This window comes from Tripterygium wilfordii, chromosome 23 (genome assembly GCF_013401445.1).
Source record: "Tripterygium wilfordii isolate XIE 37 chromosome 23, ASM1340144v1, whole genome shotgun sequence".
NCBI classification, from domain to species: domain Eukaryota; kingdom Viridiplantae; phylum Streptophyta; class Magnoliopsida; order Celastrales; family Celastraceae; genus Tripterygium; species Tripterygium wilfordii.
In genome coordinates, this window is record NC_052254.1 from 2,787,552 (window position 1) to 2,813,443 (window position 25,892).

Genomic DNA, 25,892 nt, shown 5'->3' on the forward strand with positions numbered 1-25,892 from the left:
AAGAGAACTTCGAGTATCCATCAAGTAAACTAGTAACTCGAGCAAAAACCCGCTAGCAAAGAACTTAATGATTCATGAATCAATTATGAGTTGAACCGTAAAAACCGCAAGGTGCCAGGAGCAATTTCCATTTCAAATCCAAAACAAAGTCATGCAATTTTTCTATTCCTTATTGTTGTAATCGATTTTCCTTGCATCACAATGACAAAACTTTTAGCCAAATTAAAGCTGACAGGTGGAACGCGAGAACTTCAAATGACGTAGGAACCTGAGCTAAATGCTGCAAGATAGAAACCCGAGTATCCATCAAGTAAACTAGTAACTCGAGTAAAAACCCGCAAGTAAAGAACTAAATGATTAATGAAGTCAATTATCAATTGAACCATAAAAGCCGTAAGGTGCCAGGAGCAATTTCCATTTCAAATCCAAAACAAAGTGATGCAATTTCGCTATTCCTTGTTGTTGTCATCGATTTTCATTGCATTACAATGACAAAACTTATGGCCAAATTAAAGCCGACAGGAGGAACACGAGAACTTCAAATGACTTAGGAACCTGAGCTAAATGTTGCGAGGTAGAAAGCTGAGTATCCATCAAGTAAACTAGCAACTTGAGCAAAGACCCACAAGCAAAGAACTCAATGATTCATGAAGTGAATTATAAGCTGAACCGTAATGTGCCAGGAGCAATTTCCATTTCAAATCCAAAACAAAGTGATGCAATATTGTTATTCCTTCTTGTTGTCATCGATTTTCATTGCATTTCAATGACAAAACTTTTACCCAAATTGAAGTCGCCAGGTGGAACGCGAGAACTTCAAATGACTTAGGAACCTGAGCTAAATGCTGCAAGATAGAAACCCGAGTATCCATCAAGTAAACTAGTAACTCGAGCAAAAATCTGAAAGCAAAGAACTCAATGATTCATCAAGTCAATTATGAGTTGAACCGTAAAAGCCGTAAGGTGCCATGAGCAATTTCCATTTCAAATCCAAAACAAAGTGATGCAATTTTTCTATTCCTGACTGTTGTCATCGATTTTCATTGCATCACAATGACAAAACTTTTAGCCAAATTAAAGCCACCAGGTGGAACACGAGAACTTCAAATGACTGAAGAACCTGAGCTAAATGTTGCAAGGTACAAAATCGAGTATCCATCAAGTAAACTAATAACTAGAGCAAAAACCCGCAAGCAAAGAACTCAATGATTCATGAATTGAATTACGAGTTGAACCGTAAAAGCCGTAAGGTGCCAGGAGCAATTTCCATTTCAAATCCAAAACAAAGTGATGCAATATTTCTATTCCTTACTGTTGTCATTGATTTTCATTGCATCACAATGACAAATTTGAGCCAAATTAAAGCCGACAAGTGGAAAGCGAGAACTGGAAAAGATTTAGGAACCTGAGCGAGATGCTGCAAGATAGAAACCCGAGTATCCATCAAGTAAACTAGTAACTCGAGCAAAAACCTGCAAGCAAAGAACTCAATGATTCATGAAGCGAATTATGAGTTGAACCGTAAAAGCCGTAAGGTGCTAGGAGCAATTTCCATTTCAAATCCAAAACAAAGTGATGCAATTTTCCTATTCCTTACTGGTTTCATCAATTTTCATTGCATCACAATGACAACTTTTAGCCAAATTAAAGCTGACAGGTGGAACGCGAGAACTTCAAATGACTTAGGAACCTGAGCTAAATGCTGCAAGATAGAAACCAGAGTATCCATCAAGTAAACTAGTAACTCGAGCAAAAATCCACAAGCAAAGAACTCAATGATTCATGAAGTCAATTATGAGTTGACCCGTAAAAGCCATAAGGTTCCAGGACCAATTTCCATTTCAAATCCAAAACAAAGTGATGCAATTTTTCTGTTCCTTATTGTTGTCATCGATTTTAATTGCATCACAATGGCAAAACTTGTAGACAAATTAAAGCCGACAGGTGGAACGCGAGAACTTCAAAATGACTAAGGAACCTGAGCTAAATGCTGCATGTTTAAACCCGAGTATCCGTCAAGTAAACTAGTAACTCGAGCAAAAACCCACAAGCAAAGAACTCAATGATTCAAAAAGTGAATTATGAGTTGAATCGTAAAAGCCGTAAGGTGCCAGGAGCAATTTCAATTTCAAATCCAAAACAAAGTGATGCAATTTTGTTATTCCTTATTATTGTCATCGATTTTCATTGCATCACAATGACAAAACTTTTAGCCAAATTAGAGCCGCCAGGTGGAACGCGAGAACTTCAAATGACTAAAGAACCTGAGCTAAATGCTGCAAGGTACAAAACTGAGTATCCATCAAGTAAACTAATAACTCAGGCAAAAATCCGCAAGCAAAGAAATCAACCATCCATGAAGTGAATTACGAGTTGAACCGTAAAAGCCGTAAGGTGCCAGGAGCAATTTCCATTTCAAATCCAAAACAAAGTGATGAAAATTTTCTATTCCTTACTGTTGTCATCGATTTTCATTGCATCACAATGACAAAACTTTTAGACAAATTAAAGCTGACAGGTGGAATACGAGAACTTCAAATGACTTAGGAACCTGAGCTAAATGTTGCATGTTTAAACTCCAGTATCCATCAAGTAAACTAGTAACTCGAGCAAAAACCAACAAGCAAAGAACTCAATGATTCATGAAGTGAATTATGAGTTGAATCGTAAAAGCCGTAAGGTGCCAGGAGCAATTTCCATTTCAAATCCAAAACAAAGTGATGCAATTTTTCTATTCCTTACTGTTGTCATCAATTTTCATTGCATCACAATGACAACTTCTAACCAAATTAAAGCCGACAGGTGGAACGCGAGAACTTCAAATGACTTAGGAACTTGAGCTAAATGCTGCAAGATAGAAACCTGAGTATCCATCAAGTAAACTAGTAACTCGAGCAAAAATCCGCAAGCAAAGAACTCAATGATTAATAAAGTCAATCATGAGTTGAACCGTAAAAGCCGTAAGGGGCCAGGAGCAATTTCCATTTCAAATCCAAAACAAAGTGATGCAATTTTTCTGTTCCTTACTGTTGTCATCGATTTTCATTGCATCATAATGACAAATTTTAGCCAAATTAAAGCCGACAAGTGGAACGCGAGAACTTGAACAGACTAAGGAACCTGAGCTAGATGTTGTAAGATAGAAACCCGAGTATCCATCAGGTAAGCGAGTAACTCGAGCAAAAACCCGCAAGCAAAGAACTCAATGATTCATGAAGTGAATTATGAGTTGAATCGTAAAAGCCGTAAGGTGCCAGGAGCAATTTCCATTTCAAATCCAAAACAAAGTGATGCAATTTTTCTGTTCCTTACTGTTGTCATCGATTTTCATTGCATCATAATGACAAATTTTAGCCAAATTAAAGCCGACAAGTGGAACGCGAGAACTTGAAAAGACTAAGGAACCTGAGCTAGATGCTGTAAGATAGAAACCCGAGTATCCATCAGGTAAACGAGTAACTCGAGCAAAAACCCGCAAGCAAAGAACTCAATGATTCATGAAGTGAATTATGAGTTGAATCGTAAAAGCCGTAAGGTGCCAGGAGCAATTTCCATTTTAAATCCAAAACAAAGTGATGCAATTTTTCTATTCCTTACTGTTGTCATCAATTTTCATTGCATCACAATGACAACTTTTAGCCAAATTAAAGCCGACAGGTGAAACGCGAGAACTTCAAATGACTTAGGAACCTGAGCTAAATGCGGCAAGATAGAAACCCGAGTATCCATCAAGTAAACTAGTAACTCAAGCAAAAATCCGCAAGCAAATAACTCAATGATTCATGAAGTCAATTATGAGTTGTAAAAGCCGTAAGGTGCCAGGAGCAATTTCCATTTCAAATCCAAAAAAAAGTGATGCAATTTTTCTATTCATTACTGTTGTCATCGATTTTCATTGCATCACAATGACAAATTTTAGCCAAATTAAAGCCGACAAGTGGAACGCGAGAACTTGAAAAGACTTAGGAACCTGAGCTAGATGCTGCAAGATAGAAACTCGAGTATCCATCAGGTAAACTAGTAACTCGAGCAAAAACCCGCAAGCAAAGAACTCAATGATTCATGAAGTGAATTATGAGTTGAACCGTAAAAGCCGTAAGGTGCGAGGAGCAATTTTCATTTCAAATCCAAAACAAAGTGATGCAATTTTTCTATTCCTTACTGTTGTCATCAATTTTCATTGCATCACAATGACAACTTTTAGACAAATTAAAGCCGACAGGTGGAACGCGAGAACTTCAAATGACTTAGGAACCTGAGCTAAATGCTGCAAGATAGAAACCCGAGTATCCATCAAGTAAACTAGTAACTCGAGCAAAAACCCGCAAGTAAAGAACTAAATGATTAATGAAGTCAATTATAAGCTGAACCGTAAAAGCCGTTGGTGCAGGAGCAATTTCCATTTCAAATCCAAGACAAAGTGATGCAATTTTGCTATTCCTTGTCGTTGTCATCGATTTTCATTGCATCACAATGATAAAACTTTTATCCAAATAAAAGCCGATAGGTGGAACACAAGAGAACTTCGAGTAACTTAGGAACTTGAGCTAAATGATGCAAGGTAAAAACCCGAGTAATCGATCACGTAAATTAGTAACTCGAGCAAAAACCCGCGAGCAAAAACTCAATGATTCGTGGAGTCAATTATGAGTTGAATCGTAAAAGCCGTAAGGTACCAGGAGCAATTTTCATTTCAAATCCAAAACAAAGTGATGCAATTTTTCTATTCCTTACTGTTCTCATCAATTTTCGTTGCATCACAATGACAACTTTTAGCCAAATTAAAGCCGACAGGTGGAACGCGAGAACGTCAAATGAGTTAGGAACTTGAGCTAAATGCTGCAAGATAGAAACCCGAATATCCATCAAGTAAACTAGTAACTCGAGCAAAAATCCGCAAGCAAAGAACTCAGTGATTCATGAAGTCAATTATGAGTTGAACCGTAAAAGCCGTAAGGTGCCAGGAGCAATTTCCATTTCAAATCCAAAACAAAGTGATGCAATTTTTCTATTCCTTACTGTTGTCATCATTTTCATTGCATCACAATGACAAAACTTTTAGACAAATAAAAGCCGACAGGTGGAATGCGAGAACTTCAAATGACTTAGAAACCTGAGCTAAATGCTGCATGTTTAAACCCGAGTATCAATCAAGTAAACTAGTAACTCGAGCAAAAACCCACAAGCAAAGAACTCAATGATTCATGAAGTGAATTATGAGTTGAATCGTAAAAGCCGTAAGGAGCCAGTAGCAATTTCCATTTCAAATCCAAAACAAAGTGACGCAATTTTTCTATTCCTTACTGTTGTCATCAATTTTCATTGCATCACAATGACAACTTTTAGCCAAATTAAAGCCGACAGGTGAAACGCGAGAACTTCAAATGATTTAGGAATTTGAGCTAAATGCTGCAAGATAGAAACCCGAGTATCCATCAAGTAAACTAGTAACTCGAGCAAAAATCCGCTAGCAAATAACTCAATGATTCATGAAGTCAATTATGAGTTGAACGTAAAAGCCGTAAGGTGCCAGGAGCAATTTCCATTTCAAATCCAAAACAAAGTGATGGAATTTTTCTATTCATTACTGTTGTCATCGATTTTTAGTGCATCATAATGACAAATTTTAGCCAAATTAAATCCGACAAGTGGAACGCGAGAACTTGAAAAGACTTAGGAACCTGAGCTAGATGCCGCAAGATAGAAACTCGAGTATCCATCAGGTAAACTAGTAACTCGAGCAAAAACTCGCAAGCAAAGAACTCAATGATTCATGAAGTGAATTATGAGTTGAACCGTAAAAGCCGTAAGGTGCGAGGAGCAATTTCCATTTCAAATCCAAAACAAAGTGATGCAATTTTTCTATTCCTTACTGTTGTCATCAATTTTCATTGCATCACAATGACAACTTTTAGACAAATTAAAGCCGACAGGCGGAACGCGAGAACTTCAAATGACTTAGGAACCTGAGCTAAATGCTGCAAGATAGAAACCCGAGTATCCAACAAGTAAACTAGTAACTTGAGCAAAAACCCGCAAGTAAAGAACTAAATGATTAATGAAGTCAATTATAAGCTGAACCGTAAAAGCCGTTAGGTGCAGGAGCAATTTCCATTTCAAATCCAAGACAAAGTGATGCAATTTTGCTATTCCTTGCCGTTGTCATCGATTTTCATTGCATCACAATGATAAAACTTTTATCCAAATAAAAGCCGATAGGTGGAACACAAGAGAACTTCGAGTAACTTAGGAACTTGAGCTAAATGATGCAAGGTAAAAACCCGAGTAATCGATCAAGTAAATTAGTAACTCGAGCAAAAACCCGCAAGCAAAAACTCAATGATTCATGGAGTCAATTATGAGTTGAACCGTAAAAGCCGTAAGGTGCCAGGAGCAATTTTCATTTCAAATCCAAAACAAAGTGATGCAATTTTGCTATTCGTTATTACTGTCATCAATTTTGATTGCATCACAATGACAAAACTTTTAGCCAAATTAAAGCCGACAGGTGGAACGTGAGAACTTCAAATGACTTAGGAACCTGAGCTAAATGCTGCAAGATAGAAACCCGAGTATCCATCAAGTAAACTTGTAACTCGAGCAAAAACCCGTAAGCAAAGAACTCAATGATTAAAGAAGTCAATTATGAGCTGAATAGTAAAAGACGTAAGGCGCCAGGAGCAATTTCCGTTTCAAATCCAAAACAAAGTGATGCAATTTTGCTATTGCTTCTTGTTGTCATCAATTTTCATTGCATCTCAATGATAAAAGTTTTAGCCAAATAAAAGCCGATAGGTGGAACACCGAGTGTCGAAAGGTAAAAACTCAAGTACCCATCAAGAAAACAAGTAACTCGAGCAATAACCTTCAAGGTAAGAACTCAAGGGCACATGAAGTCTATCATGAACTCAATTGTAAAAGCCACAAAGTGCCAAAAGAAATTTTCATTGTAAAAAGAGAACAATGATATAAAATTTCATAGATACCAATGCTGCAACGTAGAAACCCGAGTATCCATCAAGTAAACTAGTAACTCGCACTCAAAAATCTCAAGGACCCATTAAGGTAATTATGAACTCAACCGTAAAATTTGTATGGTGCCACATCAAAAAACTGTGGAACTTGAACTAAATGCCACAAGGTAGAAACCTGAGTAATCCACCAGATAATCTAGTAACCCGAGGAAAAACCAGCAATCAAAGAACTCAAGAATGCCTGAAGGTTTCCTTACGGGATTCCTTTTGTCTGGTTTGGATATTAAGTTCCTTTCTTTGTCTATGATTGGTGTTCTTAGTTCTTACACACTGAAGTATACGATCATAGAAGGATACTTTTTCCTTACCTAAGTAGGATTGCATAGCTGAGATTAGGAGTCCATGATCTATGTTACCGAGGAAAACTATACAACATCTGCCTTAATCAGTCTATCGACCCGTCCCCTTTCTCTTCCTTTCATAAAGCCGTGGGATTGAGTGAAAAAAATATCCTCAAAAACAATATTTCATTTCTGGGAAGTATGTTATTTCTTTAGAAATGGACTTTGTCTCCCAAAGAAAATATACTATTTTGACTAACTTATCCATCAAATCTTTCTTCTTAAAACTACTTTCTTCCCTTAGAAGAGTCAACAAGACTTGCACACTCTCCTCAACTGAAGGCACCCACTCTTAAGTAGTCTCAATCTTCCGACTGACAAAGGCTATGCTATCTTTAACTCTATTATAGAGCAGAGCCAGAGTTACCTCACGAATTGGATTTGAACCAATATCAAGCCACTTTCCTTCCTTTAAAATATGCAAAAGGATCATACTCCGCTTGAATCTCAAGAACAATCTCTTTATTCTCAGCAAGGAGTACATTAGTACACTTTATTGGAAATGCATACCTGCACAAACGAAGGTGTTGTGTTCTTATTTTGACTCATAATGGACTCAACTATATCACAAATAAGGATTTGAAATATCTACATACCTGAGCGGGACAGATTTACCAGGAACAGGCCCATAATAATCTTTTGAATCTTTCATCCGGAAATCAGAGTGATCAATGTATATGATATTAGAAAAGGGTACCTAATGTGAAATCAGGTAAAGCAATGAGCAATGCAAATCCCAAATAAAAAACTTTAACCATTGCTTAGAGTTCCATACCGACCTTGTAAGTTGCATCCTCTGTTTGAGCATCAAGCCATTTCTTTGCATCAAGATCCCTAATATTGCCAGATTCTAGATTGGTAATGACTACCTGACTAACAACACATGACGAACAAGTGATATTACGGAGCAAAATGATTCATTTATAGATTAGTAAATAAGAAAGGGAGAGCGAGGGAGAGAGAAGGTCCGCAACGTGAGAGGACGTAGCACGACTATTGTGCGAGGTGTTGTTTTGTTTAGCTCTTCCCTTATGTGATATTCAAGACGATCCAAACGTATCAGAGACTACAATCACTGCAACACAACATAAAGTAATGTTTTGGACAGCAGACCATAGTAAGTATGATTTGTTTATTTTGTCATTTTTCTGTTGGTCAAACCATAAACCCAAAAAAAAAAATCATGCTAACTGACCTCCAAGACCTAGTAATTCCAATTCCTCGAAAAAAAGCATTGATTGAAGTGAAGTCACTCCCCTACGTTGTAAACCGGCTAAAGTCATAAGACAAGGGTCATCCCAACCATCAACATAATTGTTGGTCACCAAAAGATTTAGCTGAAAATTATCCCTTAGCAAAGAAATAATTATCGCAGAAAATAAAACAAATAACAAGATTATATTGAAGACTCAAATGCACAAAAAAGAAAAGGGAAAGAAAATCAGAAGCATCAGTTACCCTTCGCTTCGACATGATAGTGTAGGTAACATTCAGCCTTGAGTACTCCCATATATAAGGTTGGTAAATGCCCAGTTCATTTAATAACCAGTAGTATGAAGCGTGCCGTGTCTCAAATTCAAGAGTACAGAGCCTGCATAAAAGGTGAACAACAACAACAATGACACTTTAAACTCCAGAATACAAATGTATGGAAAAGAATTTAGAGGCTGAATAATGCAGAGTTCACATGGCACTTTAGTATAAACAGAAATGAACTCGCATGTGTCGAAAAGCTAAGCATTGCAGCACAGAGCCACATGACAATTCTGAAATAGAGTATACCAAGCTTAGGGCTGCCAGCAGAATGAGCAAACAATATCAATTGTCAAAGTTTAACTAGAGCCAAATCATTCGCATTGGGTAATAAAGTATTAGCATCCATGAGTGACCAGGCAAATGATGTTTTGAAGCATCTATGTGAAATCCTAATGAGTAATGAAGGCAATAGGAAGGAGGGTTCAACAGCTGGAATCTCCATCATCAGGAAATTCAGTGTCCAGGTATCACTTCTACATTACTGCAACCTAGTGCATGCACATAAGTGGTCAGGCTAGACCAAACAACAACGAACTGTATAACTCCATGCACCTTCAGCAACTAAAAACCCTTGGCCAATCTAAAAATGAATCAAAAAGCACAACAGATAGTTCTCACACACAAACAAAGAAACAACAAAAACCAAGTCAGATACTCCAATCATCAACAGAAGGTTTTCTGAATGCAATATGCAACAGAAGATGAACTGCTACCTGCACTTCTTTTATTATTTAAGATATGACATCAAAAAGAAGCGTCGGGCAATCATAGCTAGAAGAACAGAAAAGTTCCGAAGATGTCAAAAACAGAATACTCATAAACCCAGCTTGAAATAATAAAATGAAAAATGATAAGAGGAAACTGAAGAAGAATATGCAGCATACCAAATGTGTGACATTCTCAAACGAATCAATGATGCGGTGCGCATAATCATAACTCGGATATAGACACCACTTGTCCCCTGAACGTGGATGAGGAATAAACTGCCAAAAAAATAGTAAGCCTTTCACGATACGGTAACTGGAGAAGTTACTCAGTTGAAAATGTAAAATTAAATTTTCTCCTTGATCCGATAAGCAATGAGGTCATACATGTTGTAGTTATAGGAAACTGTAGAAGAAAATGCAGCATACCAAATGTGTGACATTCTCAAACGAATCAATGATGCAGTGCGCATAATCAGAACTCGAATATAGACTCCACTTGTCCCCCGAATGTGGATGAGGAAGAAACTGCAAAAAAATAGTAAGCTCTTCACGATACTGTAATTGGAGAAGTTACTCAGCTGAAAATGTAAAATAAATTGCTTTCACCTTGATCCGATAAGCAATGAGGTCATACATGTTGTAGTTGTCACTCTGCATGTCTTGCTTCATTCTGAGTGTTGCTCTGCCCTCCTCAATCATGCCTCGCCTCATTTCTTCAAAAAGATTCAAAGATTCTTTGATTGGCGTATCCCTCCAAGGACTATTCATCTTCTCCTCCCTGTACTCCTTGATCTCCTCAAGGCTCTACATATAGGATACAATCTACCAGTTTACTAAATCATATCAATCAGCTCACAGACCAAGTTCCACGAAACTTAAGATATCAATACTAGGATGAAAAAATAATGGGATAGCAGAATAAGTTTCGAAATCACAAATCTCCAAACTAAATAATATCAATTAATGCAACTATTAGTGCAAGTTCCCCAAGGACATTCGTAGGAGTAAAAATGATATACTTAATGAACCAAGTAGCTGCAGAAAGCATTGGAGTGGGATTGGGGGATATGATGAAAGAAAAAAAAAATTAAAAAAGGGAAGTAAATTCGAGGTAACAACAAAAGAAAGAGAAGGCAACATCGAGAATTTCTCATATCAACAATTTAGCACCAACCTGATGGTCAACATAAGCATGACCCGTTTGCATCAGGTCTACAGCAAATTCATATAGATCTTGGAAATAGTCCCTTGTGTACGTAATCTGCAAAAATGAAGGCAAATGTTGCAAAATGGAGAGTATGAAAAATGAACACCAACAACATTCCAACTATGTGGAAAAATTTAAGCCTTGCAAGGCTCCCAACCCATCCACCGGACAATTTCTTCAATATGATCAATGTACTCTTTCTTTTCAGCTTCAGGGTTAGTATCATCAAACCTGGCAAGGTAACATATCAATACCCGGAACACAATGGCACTGTTCCATTCCAAGTCATTATGAGGAAGTAGTTAAGAAAATTTATGAGGTTAACTTCACCAAACTATACCAAAAGGTACAGTTACTCCTTCATTCTCATATTATAACTAAATTAAATCCAAGCCAGAGTAAACATTTGGTAAATCCGAGGAAGCAATTGGAAGAATAAAATCATCAAGAAATAGTCAAACATTACTTGATAGGAATTGAACCCATAAATGGCAAAAAAAAAAAAGAATTCACAGTATATTCTCTAATGGATTCATATAGCAACCACAAACTATTTGGGAGAAGTGACGGATGATGATGATGAAGTAATAGTCAAACATACAGGTCTAGGAAAGAGACTAAAGAAAAAAATCTAACTGTACCATTGTAAATTTCTACTTATTCATCTAGTTGAGTATATCATAGTTACGAGAATAGCACGAGCAATGCTGTTTTTCCATTGTAAAAGATCCATATTTTTCTTGTGGGTTTAAACGAGATGAGTGATGATCGTCAAACCAAGCAACATAGGGAAGCAGAATTTGATCATCCTCAAAGAGCAAACTACAAAAAGACTCACTGTAACATATTGGAAGACAGCACAAAAATTGAGGTGGAAACAAGAGAATATTCCTCACCTCAGGTAGCAATGTCCACCTCTCTCCTTTGCTAGGCCAAAGTCAACAAACATCGCCTGAGAAGATCTTCATAATTGCAAGCTAGTCAAAGCAAAAATTAAATCTCAGACCATTTTTCACCTTTCTGATACATGACACCACACCACAGCCTTATTACAATAAAATCACCTTTGCATGACCAATACGCAAATATCCATTTGGTTTGGGCGGGAAACGAGTGAAAACCTTCCCCTGTTGCTTTCAAGTGCTTGTCTAACAATTCCCTCATATTGCTACACCTCAGCACGAAGCCATCTCTCAAAAATACTGCTGTCAGAACCTAAAAAAGACAAGAATCTATCAGAATATTCAAACCAATAGTCCTACAATCGACTATATTGGGGGGAGGGGGGAGTGAGCTTGTAGTTTTCCTCTGCTTGACGGAATATCAGAAAAAGATTAAAGTCTTCCTCAGACAGCAGTGATGGAGCAATGTCAGCAACTGTTTTCTCCTATTAAAGTTCAAATTGCAGGGAGACATTAGGCTTCAAGTCAAAATGCAAGCGAATGTTACATTAAAAAAAAGTTTTCACACCTCAAGTTTAGCAGGCTTTTCCTTCTTTTTTTGGACGGTTTTTCATAGTCAGCTTCAGTCCTTTCACCCAGTAATTTTTTCAATTTTGCATCTATGATATTCTGTCACAGAAAGACATGGAAAGCAGATAACTTTCAACAGACAAAACCTAGCGTACCTCTTCGGAATGAAGATGCCAGAATGCAAATAAGGAAAACAAAGGATAGAAAAGGCAAACCTTGACAATCTAAGGATCTGTCCAAGGACGCCTCTTACGAAAGAGGCTGAATCAATCACCCACTGTGACAAATTGATAGAATGTCAAGCAAAAAGATGACAATTAGAAAGAAAAAGAAAAACAATGCATAAAATTCAAAATCAAAAGAATAAGCAACCCAACATGCAAGCATAGTTAAACATGCACAAATTGATCGTAGAATGGTAGAAGCAAACATCAACTACTTTGACAGAATGTTAAAGGTCAAAATTGTGTAGACAGGAAATAAATTTACTCCACGAGAGACACTAATATCTGGGCAGAAATCTTAGCTCACTGGCCCCTTAAGTCCAAGTGGGAGGGATGTAATCCCTCGTAAAGTTCTGATATTAAGGATGCACTTTTGAAGGACGTAGCTACAAATTCCTAATATAGGAGAGTTTCTCCAAACAGACTTTCGGTTTTCTGCTGCTCCTGGTTGAGTTCCTTGTTAGTTCGTAGATGTTTCTTCTTTCCTGGTGGTCTTATTTCCAGAAAAGGCTTACTCATGAAAAAGAAAGGATCGATCTTCTGGTGCTCCTAATTGAGTTCCTCTTGTTAGTTCGTTGATGTTTCGTCCTTCCTGGTTGTCTTGTTTCCAGGAAAGGCATACTCATGAAAAAGAAAGGGTGCTTTTGTTCATGTGTGTGCGTCTGTGTGCAAGAGATAATAAAAGGTCAGTAATTCAACCTCCCTTCTCCCAAACAAGGTCAGCATTCATGATACAATAAGGAAAGCAAGATGAATACATGCACGTGAACAAAAGGAAGTAAAAAAAAAAAAAGCCAAAGAACTGCTAATAGTAATACCCAATGGTCTTAAATGCATAATGGAGAAAACAATTCAAAGGAGCCTTCAACCTCATGAAATCCAACACTAACCATTTGTTCGATAACGTTACTCCAAAACCGTTTTCCTTCTCTTCAAATATTTCATTGACAGTCCTTTCAATTTCTTCTGCCAAAACTTCAACTCCTGTTGTAAGCAAATTGAAGTTATTAACTTCCGCATTTCCAGAAGGTAACACAGAAATTAAGAAAATGCATATGAATTCCACAAAAAACATTATAAAAAGTTACAAGCAAATGGAAACAGCAAATGAATATCCTCCCCACTTCAAGATAGGAATGCATGTGCATAGAATGCTAGCTCAAAAATAAAGAGAAAAAAAAGAACACTTACAAGAGCCAGCATAATAAAATTTCAGTACTCTCAATCCAAACCATTACTAATTTCATCATACCTACACTGACACGATTCTTCAAAGTCATCCAGCTTTAAATTTTTGGGACCAATACCCGGAAAAAATGAAAATGCTGCATCTATCTGTGCTGGAGTTTTAATCTGCAGAAATATTAACTACATGAGATTGATAGAGCTAGAAATGTCAACCAAAACAGATTCACTATCTATGGATACTGAGTCCTAGAAAACCACTGACTACGCTAAGAGAAACTAAATGTCTCAATCAACAATGAAAATATTTATTACCCATACTGAAATCAGAGAGAAAAAATAGTTCCTTAACATTCGAGGATACAATGTACTGCAACAAAGTTGGGCGATGTACAAGTGCATTAGCTGGGAACTTTGTAGCAACCTGTGAATCATACAGAATGCCCCTCTTAGGATATACAATTCATAACTTTGAGAGATGCGAATTTATGGAGTAAATATCAATTTCATCCTCGTTAGTCCTTTATTTCTCCGAAGCAAAGAATGAACATACAGATAAGCTTCGAGTTAAGTACCTCAATAATGACGGCAGTGAGATTACCGGTGACCTTCTTGTTTGCGAAGGTTCGCTCATCCAGTCCAATCTTCAAAAAAAGCTCAAGTGTTTTCTCCGAGCTCTCATCTTTCCCCATTGTGTTAGAAACGAGAGAGCATGTAATAAGGGGAGGCTGTATGTACACTCGACCAGAGAACGCGTTAAACAAAACCTAGATTTTTAAAGACGAAAGAATCAGCGTGCGTCACATACCGAAACCAATGATCTAGCAATGGGTGATGTACTGATGTGTATTCTTCGCTGATGTCAGTTTCTTTCCACTAAGGAAGGCAGTCTTTGTTCCCCAACAATGGATCCACTCGTCTGGGAGCTGCAATATTGACTTCCAAAGAGTTCGTAACTTAGTACTGGGCTATATTATACATAGTCATGGAAAATTATAGCTATATAGTGTTATGTTAAGAAAGAAATAAACTTGCCTGGGAGAAGAGACAGCAATAGCTACAATGGTAGAAGAAGCACAAACAGAAGCCATTTTTTTGTTTTCTTGGTGAGGGGAAGGAGAAGAGGCAAAATTAGTTAATGTATGGAGGGAAGAGGGGCTTACCGTGATTCTTGAAGGGATAGGAGGGTGATTGTACAACCTTTGGTCAGTTGAAACTTGAAACAAATACATTGGTTCATGATTACCACAACAGTGGTAAAATATATAACCTCATTGAGTAGACTGATTGATCTCTGCACTGCACCATAACCCAGTAACCTCAACTATTGCAAGTTGGTCTTCAACCAAATTGATCAGCCCAGTGTCTACATATGGAACTCTATGATCAGAGGTTACTCTAGCAGTGACAACCCATATGAGGCCTTGATTTTGTACAGCGAAATGCAACAGAGGACAACCTTTGATCAGTTGAAACAAATACATTGGTTGATGATCACCACACAGTGATATATAAAATATATAATCCCATCGAGTAGACTGATTGATCTCTGCGCTACACCAGAACCCAGTAACCTCAACTATGGCAAGTTAGTCTTCAACCAAATTGATCAGCCTAGTGTCCACATATGGAACTCAATGACCAGAGGTTACTCTAGCACTGACAACCCATATGAGGCCTTGACTTTGTACAGCGAAATGCAACAGATGACAACCTTTGATCAGTTGAAACAAATACATAGGTTGATGATCACCACAACGGGGGTCATGTACCGGATAATCTTATGTTTCCCTTTGTGCTGAAAGTTTGTTCAATATATTGTGATCCTGATTGCGGAAGATGTGTTCACAATAGCATTATGAAAACTGGATTTGAAGTGGATGCGATAGCAAAAACCCGTAAGCAAAGAACTCAAGAACACATTAAGTCAATTACGAACTCAACCGCATAACCTGTGTGGTGTCAGAAGCAATTTCCATTTCAAATCGAAAAAAACGATAAAGCATCTCAGCCAAAACCAACATTTGTAAAAGTCAATATTGGAACACAAGAGAATGTCAAATAACTTTGAAACTTGAGCTAAATGCTGCAAGGTAGAAACTACCAATTAAGTAAACTAGTAACTTGAGCAAAAACCCACAAACGAAAAACTCAAGAATGCATGGAGTCAATTATGAATTCAACCATAAAATCCACAAGGTGCCACATTGAATAACTTAGGAACTCGAGCTAAATGCCACAAGGTAGAATATTATACTACAAGAGATGCGAAGCATTCAAATCCCCAGGCTGAAGTTGATGGCCTTGTGAAGCCTCAGCAGGAAAACAGGGGCACTGAAGAGGGGAACAACACTGTTTTGTCGCAATCACAAACTGAATCCAATAATATAACCCACCCAATATCTCTTGGAAACAAAGAACGGCTATCTCCAAAAATAGAACCCACCCAATAATCCAACATCACTTTTGTTTTTGGAGAACCAGGGAACCTCAGTTATTGGTGGTCTGTATGAATAATATCCACCCACTACACTTGAAAGTTCATACATTTTTTCTGAAGGACACTTTCAGGAATAACATCCACCCAATCATTTGACTTTTAATGCAGTCGATAGGATCAAAACGAAGGCCACAAGAAGAGTTTATGGTTGTCTTCACACTTCAAGCTCCAAGTCCTTTTGGTTTTCAACAAAAACTATTGACTTACAAAAAAGGACCAATTGGTTAACTCTACCAATTTAACTCTGCAATTTTCGCTAGCAAAAGTTGCTCATCAGGATCAGCCACACTTCACATATATAAATATTTAGGACTATCATATTTCTTTGATTGAAGGTAAGTGGTTTGAGAAAATTCAGGACCAAAACTCTCTCATTTTGTCTCTGCTTGCCTCAGCAGTCAACACCTAAACATCTGGCAGAGCAGAGCAGGTGCTGTTCATCATTGGCATCACAATCTTTCAAGGGATCCATAAGACAATGTTAGTTCCATAAGACAATCTTTCAAGGGATCCAAGATTCCCCTCTCCTTCAAAACTGGCTCATTTTCGAGATTTTCTAGGAAGCCAAAACATTCCTCACTGAAATTTAATACTTGGAGAAGAGATAACAGTTGGAAAACCATCTAGGCTGATAACTTCGTCAAATGAGTCACTCCAAAGGTATCTTATATGGCTTTCACTAGTTATACTTTCACTTATCACAATGGTGGCTAACACGAGCAAAAACCCTCAAGCTAAGAACTCAAAGATGCATGAAGTCAATCATGAACTCAACCGTAAAAGCCACAAGGTGTCCGAAGCAATTTCCATTTCAAATCGAAACAATGATAAACTTTTTTAGCCAAATAAAAGCTGATATGTGGAACACAAGCGAACTTAGGAACTTTAACTAAATGCTTCAAGGTAGAAACCCGAGTATCCATCACATAAACTAGTAACTGGAGCAAAAACCACAAGCAAAGAACTCAATGATTCATGAAGTCAATTATGCACTAAACAGTAAAAGCCGTAAATATCAGGAGCAATTTCCATTTCAAATCGCAAACAATGATAAAAAAAATTTAGCCAAACTAAAGCCGAAAGGTGGAACACGGGAGAACCTCAAATAACTTAGGAACTGGAGCTAAATTTTGTAAGGTAGAAACCCGAGTATCCATCAAGTAAATTAGTAGCTCGAACAAAAACCCGCAAGCAAAAAACTCAAGGATGCACGAAGTCGATTACGAACTCAACCGTAAATGCCGTAAGTTCATACCTTTTTTCTGAAGGACACTTATAGGAATAACATCCATCCCACCCAATTACTTGACTTTAATTTTGTCTCTGCTTGCCTCAGCAGTCAGCACCTAAACATCTCGCAGAGCAGGTGCTCTTCATCATCGGCACGAAATCTTTCAACGGACTTTTGGCGGCTGACAGAAACATGTATCTTAAGGCATTGCCCTAACATTCATTCCACCACGATCACAGTTTGTGTGAATTTTTTTTGGAAAATAATGCCTATTGAGAGTGAAAATAATGCCTATTAAGAGTGAAATTAGCACCTCTCACCTCGGGGAAGATTAGAACAATGCCCAACCTTAGTCACATAAAGAAACTTAACACCATCTAATCTTAATACTTAGCTCTGTAATTCCTAAACGTGCATTGCAAATCCTGTAACTTTGGCAAATGCCAAATCCTTAAAACAGAGGACCTAAAATATAATCATTACTTGAAGGAAAGAGACATTGTGAAGCTTGTGATTTGGAACACCATTGATTGATAGTGAATTCAAGAATTCGAGCAGGTATAAATATCATTTTCTTCTGAGCCTCCAGTAACTTTGCAATTGGAATCGAAACTAAGGTACAACTGCTCTGAAGGAAGCAGTGAAAGAGCCTTGGAATTAATTAAATCCGTTGCATCGTTTGTTCCTGTAACAATGGCTCTTTCCTTCAAGTAATTTGGATCTTGGTATAGCATCATGAATCCATCATAAACTTCATAAATGATATCTCCAATATCACATTTTTCAGAGTGCATAAGCATGTTGTCAGGTATTCGTATCCAGGCAGGTTGCTCCTCTTCCTCGTTTCTTTTTATCTCTTCCGTTGATAGGCTGAGGTCTGTAATCTCAAGTCTCTTTTGGACTTTGTAAACAATGTCTTCTTTTTAAATTTAGTAGTTGTGCTGCAAACAATTTGTTCGCATCTGCTACCTCGCAAAACAGTAGTAACGTGACAAATAGATTTCTAAACTCATGCAATGTAGCCCAGCGCTGCCTCAACCATGGCATTATGCCACTCAAGGTCTTCACCTATTAAGCCCATTGCATTGCACGCCTCCTTAAATGTGTCATATACAATTCCATCAACTGTCCTGATATCAGTAAAATTAGACCCTTAACATACCAAAGTAACATACGCAAATAATAGGCATCACCAGCCAAAGGATGTACATATGAGATACGTCCAATGCATTGGCCTTTTTTCATTCGAAACCAAAATTTATCAATGTTGTCCCAACGCCATAAAGAAGGAAATTCAGCATAAGTTAGCTCAATAATCTGTTGAGAAAGTGTTCCGTAAGGAAGGTTTTCCTGGCTTTTACCGCGGTTGTGCAACTAATCTGTTGAGAACAACTCCCTCTGCCCGCTATTACATTTACTAGTTATGAGATGATACATAGGTCTCTGCAGTGTATTATACTACGAGATAAGAAGCATTCAAATCCCCAGCCAGAAGCTGCTGATGGCCTTGTGAAGCCTCAGTAGGAAAACCAACCATGATGCATGCTTGATTATGCTTTTCCGTCACTGGTCATGATCACTTTTAATGCAGTTGATAGGATCAAACCCAAAGCCACAAGAAGCAAAATATCTGGGTCATCAGGATCAGTCACACTTCACATATTTATGATTTGTTCAGGACCAAAACACTCTCATTTTGTCTCTGCTTGCCTCAGCAGTCAGCACCTAAAAATCTCGCAGAGGAGGTGCTCTTCATCATCGGCATGACAATCTTACAACGGACTTTTGGCTGGGGTGGAGGGAGTCTGACAGAAACATGTATCTTAAGGCATTGTCCTATCATTCTTGCCATCACGACCACAATTTGTCTGAGATTTTTTCGGAAAATGATGCCTATTGTCAGCACCTCTCACTTATAGCAATGGTGGCCAACCCGAGCAAAACCCTCAAGCTAAGAACTCAATGATGCATGAAGTCAATCATGAACTCAACCGTAAAATCCGTAAGGTGCTAAAAGCAATTTCCATTTCAAATCGAAAACAATGATAAACTTTTTTAGCCAAATAAAAGCTCATATGTGGAAGACAATAGAATTTCAAATAAAAGCCGATAGGTGGAACACGAGAACTTCAAGTAACTTAGGAACTTGAGTTAAACGCTGCAAGGTAGAAACACGAGTATCCATCAAGTAAACTAGTAACTCGAACAAAAACCCGCAAGATAAGAACACAATGATGCATGAAATCAATTATGAGCTGAACCGCTTGTAATGTGCCAGGAGAAATTTCCATTTCAAATCGACAACAATGATAAATGCTGCAAATGCTGCAACGTAAAAACTTAGGAACAGGAGAACTTCAAATAACTTAGGAACTTGAGCTAAATGCTGCAACGTAAAAACCCAAGTATCCATCAAGTAAACTAGTAACTTGAGCAAAAACCTACAAGCAAATAACTCAATGATGCATGAAATCAATTATGAGCCTAATCGTAAAAGCCGTAAGGTGCCAAGAGAAATTTCCATTTCAAATCGAAAACAATGATAAAACTTATAGCAAAATTAAAGCCGACAGGTGGAACGCGAGAACTCCAAATGACTGAGGAACTTGAGTTAAATGCTACAAGATAGAAACATGAGTATCCATCAAGTAAACTATTAACTCGCGTAAAAACACGCAAGCAACGAACTCAATGATGCATGAAGTCAATTATGAGCTGAACCGTAAAAGCCGTAAGGTGCAAAGATCAATTTCCATTTCAAATTCAAAACAAAGTGATGCAGTTTTGCCATTCCTTATCGTTATAATCAATTTTCACTGCATCACAACGATAAAACTTTTAGCCAAATTAAAGGCGATAGGTGAAACATGAGAACTTCAAATATCTCAGGAACTTGAGCTAAATGCTGCAAAGTAGAAACCCGAGTATCCATCAAGTAAATACTCAATGATGCATGAAATCATTATGAGCTAAATCAATGATAAAACTTTTAGCAAAATTAAAGCCGACAAGTGGAACACAATAACTTCAAATGACTTAGGAATCTGAGCTAAATAGTGCAAGCTAAACACCCGAGTATCCATCAAGTAAACTAGTAACTCGAGCAAGCACCCGCAAGCAAAGAACTCAATGATTCAAGAAGTCAATTATGAGCTGAACCGTAAAAGCCATAAGGTGTCAGGAGCAATTTCCATTTCAAATCCAAAACAAAGTGATGCAATTTTGTAGTTCCTTATTGATGTCATCAATTTTCATTGCATCACAATGACAAAACTTTTAGCCAAATTAAAGCCAACAAGTGCAACGCGAGAACTTCAAATGACTTGGGAACCTGAGCTAAATGATGCAAGGTAGAAACCCGAGTATCCATCAAGTAAACTAGTAACTTGAGCAAAACCTACAAGCAAAGAACTCAATGATTAACGAAGTCAATTATGAGCTGAACATTAAAAGCCGCAAGGAGCCAGGAGCAATTTCCTTTCAAAATCCAAAACAAAGTGATGCAATTTTGCTATTCCTTGTTGTTATCATCAATTTTCATTGCATCACAATGATGAAACTTTTAGCCAAATAAAAGCCGATAGGTGGAACACGAGAACTTCAAGTAACTTAGGAACTTGAGCTAAATGATGCAAGGTAGAAACCCGAGTAATCCATCAAGTAAACTAGTAACTCGAGTAAAAACCCGCAAGCAAAGAAGTCAAGGACACATCAAATCAATTATGAGCTGAATCGTAAAAGCCGTAAGGTGCCAGGAGAAATTTCCATTTCAAATCGAAAACAATGATAAAACTTTTAGCTATATTAATGCCGACAGGTGGAGCAGGAGAACTGCAAATGACTTAGGAACTTGAGCTAAATACTGCAAGATAAAACTCGAGTATCCATCAAGTAAACTAGTAACTCGAGCAAAACCCGCAAGCAAAGAACTCAATGATTCATGAAGTAATTTATGAGTTATACCGTAAGAGCCGTAAGGTGCCATGAGCAATTTCCATTTCAAATCCAAAACAAAGTGATGCAATTTTGTAATTCCTTATTGTTGTCATCAATTTTCATTGCATCACAATGACAACTTTTAGCCAAATTAAAGCCGACAAGTGGAACGCGAGAACTTCAAATGACTTAGGAACCCGAGCAAAATGATGCAAGGTAAAAACCTGAGTATCCATCAAGTAAACTAGTAACTCGAGCAAAACCCGCAAGCAAGGAACTCAATGATTAATGAAGTCAATTATGAGCTGAACCGTAAAAGCCGTAAGGTGCCAGGAGCAAATTCCATTTCAAATCCAAAACAAAGTGATGCAATTTTGCTACTCCTTCTTGTTGTCATCAATTTTCATTGCATCACAATGATAAAACTTTTAGCCAAAGAAAAGCCGATAGGTGGAACACAAGAGAACTTCAAGTAACTTAGGAAGTTCAGCTAAATGATGCAAGGTAAAAACTCGAGTGATCCATCAAGTAAACTAGTAACTCAAGCAAAAACCCGCAAGCAAAGAACTCAAGGACACATGAAATCATTTATGAGCTGAATCGTACAAGCCGTAAGGTGCCACAAGAAATTTCCATTTCAAATCGAAAACAATTATAAAACTTTTAGCAAAACTAATGCCGACAGGTGGAACACGAGAACTGCAAATGACTTAGGAACCTGAGCTAAATGCTGCAAGATAGAAACCCAAGTATCCATCAAGTAAACTAGTAACTCGAGCGAAAACCCGCAAGCAAAGAACTCAATGATTCATGAAGTCAATTATGAGTTGAACCGTAAAAGGCCTAAGGTCCCAGGAGCAATTTCCATTTCAAATCCAAAACAGAATGATGCAATTTTGCTATTCCTTATTGTTGTCATCAATTTTCATTGCATGGCAATGATAAAACTTTTAGCCAAATTAAAGCCGATTGGTGGAACACAAGAAAACTTGAAATAACATAGGAACTTGAGCTAAATGCTGCAAGGTAAAAACTCGAGTATTTATCAACTAAATTAGTAACTCGAGCAAAAACCCCCAAGCAAATAACTCGACGATGCATGAAGTCAATTATGAACTCAACCGTAAAAATTGTAAGGTGCCAGGAGTAATTTCCATTTCAAATTGAAAACAATGATAAAAACTTTAACAAAATTAATGCCGATAGGTGGAACACAAGAGAGCTTCAAATAACTTAGGAACTTGAGCTAAAAGCTATAGCACTTTGAAAGTTCATACCTTTTTTCTGATGGACACTTTCAGGAATAACATCCACCCAATTATTTGACTTTTAATGCAGTTGATAGGATCAAAACGAAGGCCACAAGAAGAGTTTGTGGTTGTCTTCACTCTCCAAGCTCCAAGTCCTTTTGGTTTTCAACAAAAACTATTGACTTACAAAAAAGGACCAATTGGTAATTGGTTAACTCTACCAATTTAAGTCTGCAATTTTCGCTAGCAAAAGTTGCTCATCAAGATCAGGCACACTTCACATATATAAATATTTAGGACTATCATATTTCTTTGATTGAAGTTAAGTGGTTTGAGAAAATTCAGGACCAAAACTCTCTTATTTTGTCTCTGCTTGCCTCAGCAGTGAGCACCTAAACATCTCGTAGAACAGGTGCTCTTCATCATCGGCATGACAATCTTTCAATGTTAGTTCCATGAGTAAAGAAAAATAGAGGGATAGAAGAGACTTCCTTATTATGATAACCGGGATCCAAGATTCCCCTCTCCTCCATGACTGGCTCATTTTCGAGATTTTCTAGGAACTTGAGCTAAATGCTGCAAGGCAGAAACCCAAGTAACCATCAAGTAAACTAGTAACTCGAGCAAAAACCCGCAAGCAAAGAACTCAATGATTAATGAAGTCAATTATTAGCTGAATCGTAAAAGCCGTAAGGTGCCAAGACCAATTTCCATTTCAAATCCAAAACAACTTGATGCAATTTTGCTATTCCTTATTGTTGCAATCAATTTTCATTGCATCACAATGATAAAACTTTTAGCCAAATAAAAGCCGATTGGTGGAACACGAGAACTTTAAGTAACTTAGGAACTTGAGCTAAATGATGCAAGGTAGAAACCCGAGTAATCCATCAAGTAAACTAATAACTCGAGTAAAAACCCGCAAGCAAAGAACTCAAGAACAAATGAAATCAATTGTGAGCTGAATTGTAAAAGCCGTAAGGTGCCAGGAGAAATTTCCATTTCAAATCGAAAACAATGATAAAACTTTTAGCAAAATTAATGCCGACATGTGGAACACGAGAACTGCAAATAACTTGGGAACCTGAGCTAAATGCTGCAAGACAGAAACCCCGAGTATCCATCAAGTAAACAAGTGACTCGAGCAAAAACCCGCAAGCAAAGAACTCAATGATTCATGAAGTCAATTATGAGTTGAACTGTAAAAGCCGTAAGGTTCCAGGAGCAATTTTCATTTCAAATCCAAAACAAAATGATGCAATTTCGCTATCGCTTATTGTTGTCATCAATTTTCATTGCATCACAATGACAAACTTTTAGTCAAATTAAAGCCGACAGGTGGAACGCGAGAACTTCAAATGACTTCGGAACCTGAGTTAAATGCTGCAAGATAGAAACCCGAGTATCCATCAAGTAAACTAGTGACTCGAGCAAAAACCCGCAAGCAAAGAACTCAATGATTCATGAAGTCAATTATGAGTTGAACTGTAAAAGTCGTTAGGTTCCAGGAGCAATTTTAATTTCAAATCCAAAACAAAGTGATGCAATTTCGCTATCCCTTATTGTCATCAATTTTCATTGCATCACAATGACAAACTTTTAGTCAAATTAAAGCCGACAGGTGGAACGCGAGAACTTCATATGACTTAGGAACCTGAGTTAAATGCTGCAAGATAGAAACCCGAGTATTCATCAAGTAAACTAGTAACTCGAGCAAAAACCCGCAAGCAAATAACTCAACGATTCATGAAGTCAATTATGAGTTGAACCGTAAAAGCCGTTAGGTGCCAGGAGCAATTTCCAATTCAAATCCAAAACAAAGTGATGCAATTTTGCTATTCCTTATTGTTGTCATCAATTTTCATTGCATCACAATGACAAAACTTTTAACCAAATTAAAGCCGACAGGTGGAACGTGAGAACTTCCAATGACTTAGGAACCTGAGTTAAATGCTGCAAGATAGAAACCCGAGTATCCATCAAGTAAACTAGTAACTCGAGCAAAAACCCACAAGCAAAGAACTCAATGATTCATGAAGTCAATTATGAGTTGAACCGAAAAAGCCGTAAGGTGCCAGGAGCAATTTCCATTTCATATCCAAAACAAAGTGATGCAATTTTGCTATTCCTTATTGTTGTCATCAATTTTCATTGCATCACAATGACAAAACTTTTAGCCAAATTAAAGCCGACAGGTGGAACGTGAGAACTTCCAATGACTTAGGAACCTGAGTTAAATGCTGCAAGATAGAAACCCGAGTATCCATCAAGTAAACTAGTAACTCGAGCAAAAACCCACAAGCAAAGAACTCAATGATTCATGAAGTCAATTATGAGTTGAACCGAAAAAGCCGTAAGGTGCCAGGAGCAATTTCCATTTCATATCCAAAACAAAGTGATGCAATTTTGCTATTTCTTATTGTTGCCACCAATTTTCATTGCATTAGAACGACAAAACTCTTAGCCAAATTAAAGTCAATAGGTGCAACGCAAGAAATTCAATTGACTTAGGAACTTGAGCTAAATGCTGCAAGGCAGAAACCCGAGTATCCATCAAGTAAACTAGTAACTTGAGCAAAAACCCGCAAGCAAAGAACTCAATGATTAATGAAGTGAATTGAATTCAACCGTAAAAGCCGTAAAGTGCCATATAAAATAACCGATGAACTTAATAAACCCAAGTATCCATCAAGAAAACAAGTAACTCGAGCAATAACCTTCATGGTAATTACAGCCAACACAAGCAAAGCCTTCCGCAATTCAAAGAGATCGGAACCAAATGAAATTCACCGAAAGAATGTTTGGAGTTAAAACTCAATGAGTTGATAATCGAGACGACACCTCACCATTTGTCTAGTTTGGATATTATGTTCCTTTCTTTGTCTATGATTGGTGTTCTTACACACTGAAGTACACGATCATAGAAGGATACATTTTCCTCACCTAAATAGGATTGCATAGCTGAGATTAGGAGTCCATGATCTACGTTATCGAGGAAAACTATACAACATCTGCCTTAATCAGTCTATCGACCTGTCCCCTTTAATTCCTGGGAATGGTGTTAGTTCTTTAGAAATGAACTTTGTCTCCCAAAGAAAATATACTATTTTGAACTCTTAAGACTACTTTCTTCCCTTAGAAGAGTCAACAAGACTTGAACTCTCCTCAACTGAAGGCGCACCCACTCTTACTAGAAGTAGTCTTAATCTTCCGATTGACAAAGGCTATGCTATCTTTAACACTATTATAGAGCAGAGCCAGAGTTACCT

General features: G+C 37.5%; 1 pseudogene; it reads right to left on the bottom strand.

Annotated features, from left to right (window-relative positions):
- Positions 1–16: 16 nt before the first annotated feature.
- LOC119993547 lies at positions 17–19,745 on the bottom strand (annotated as a pseudogene).
- Positions 19,746–25,892: the final 6,147 nt, after the last annotated feature.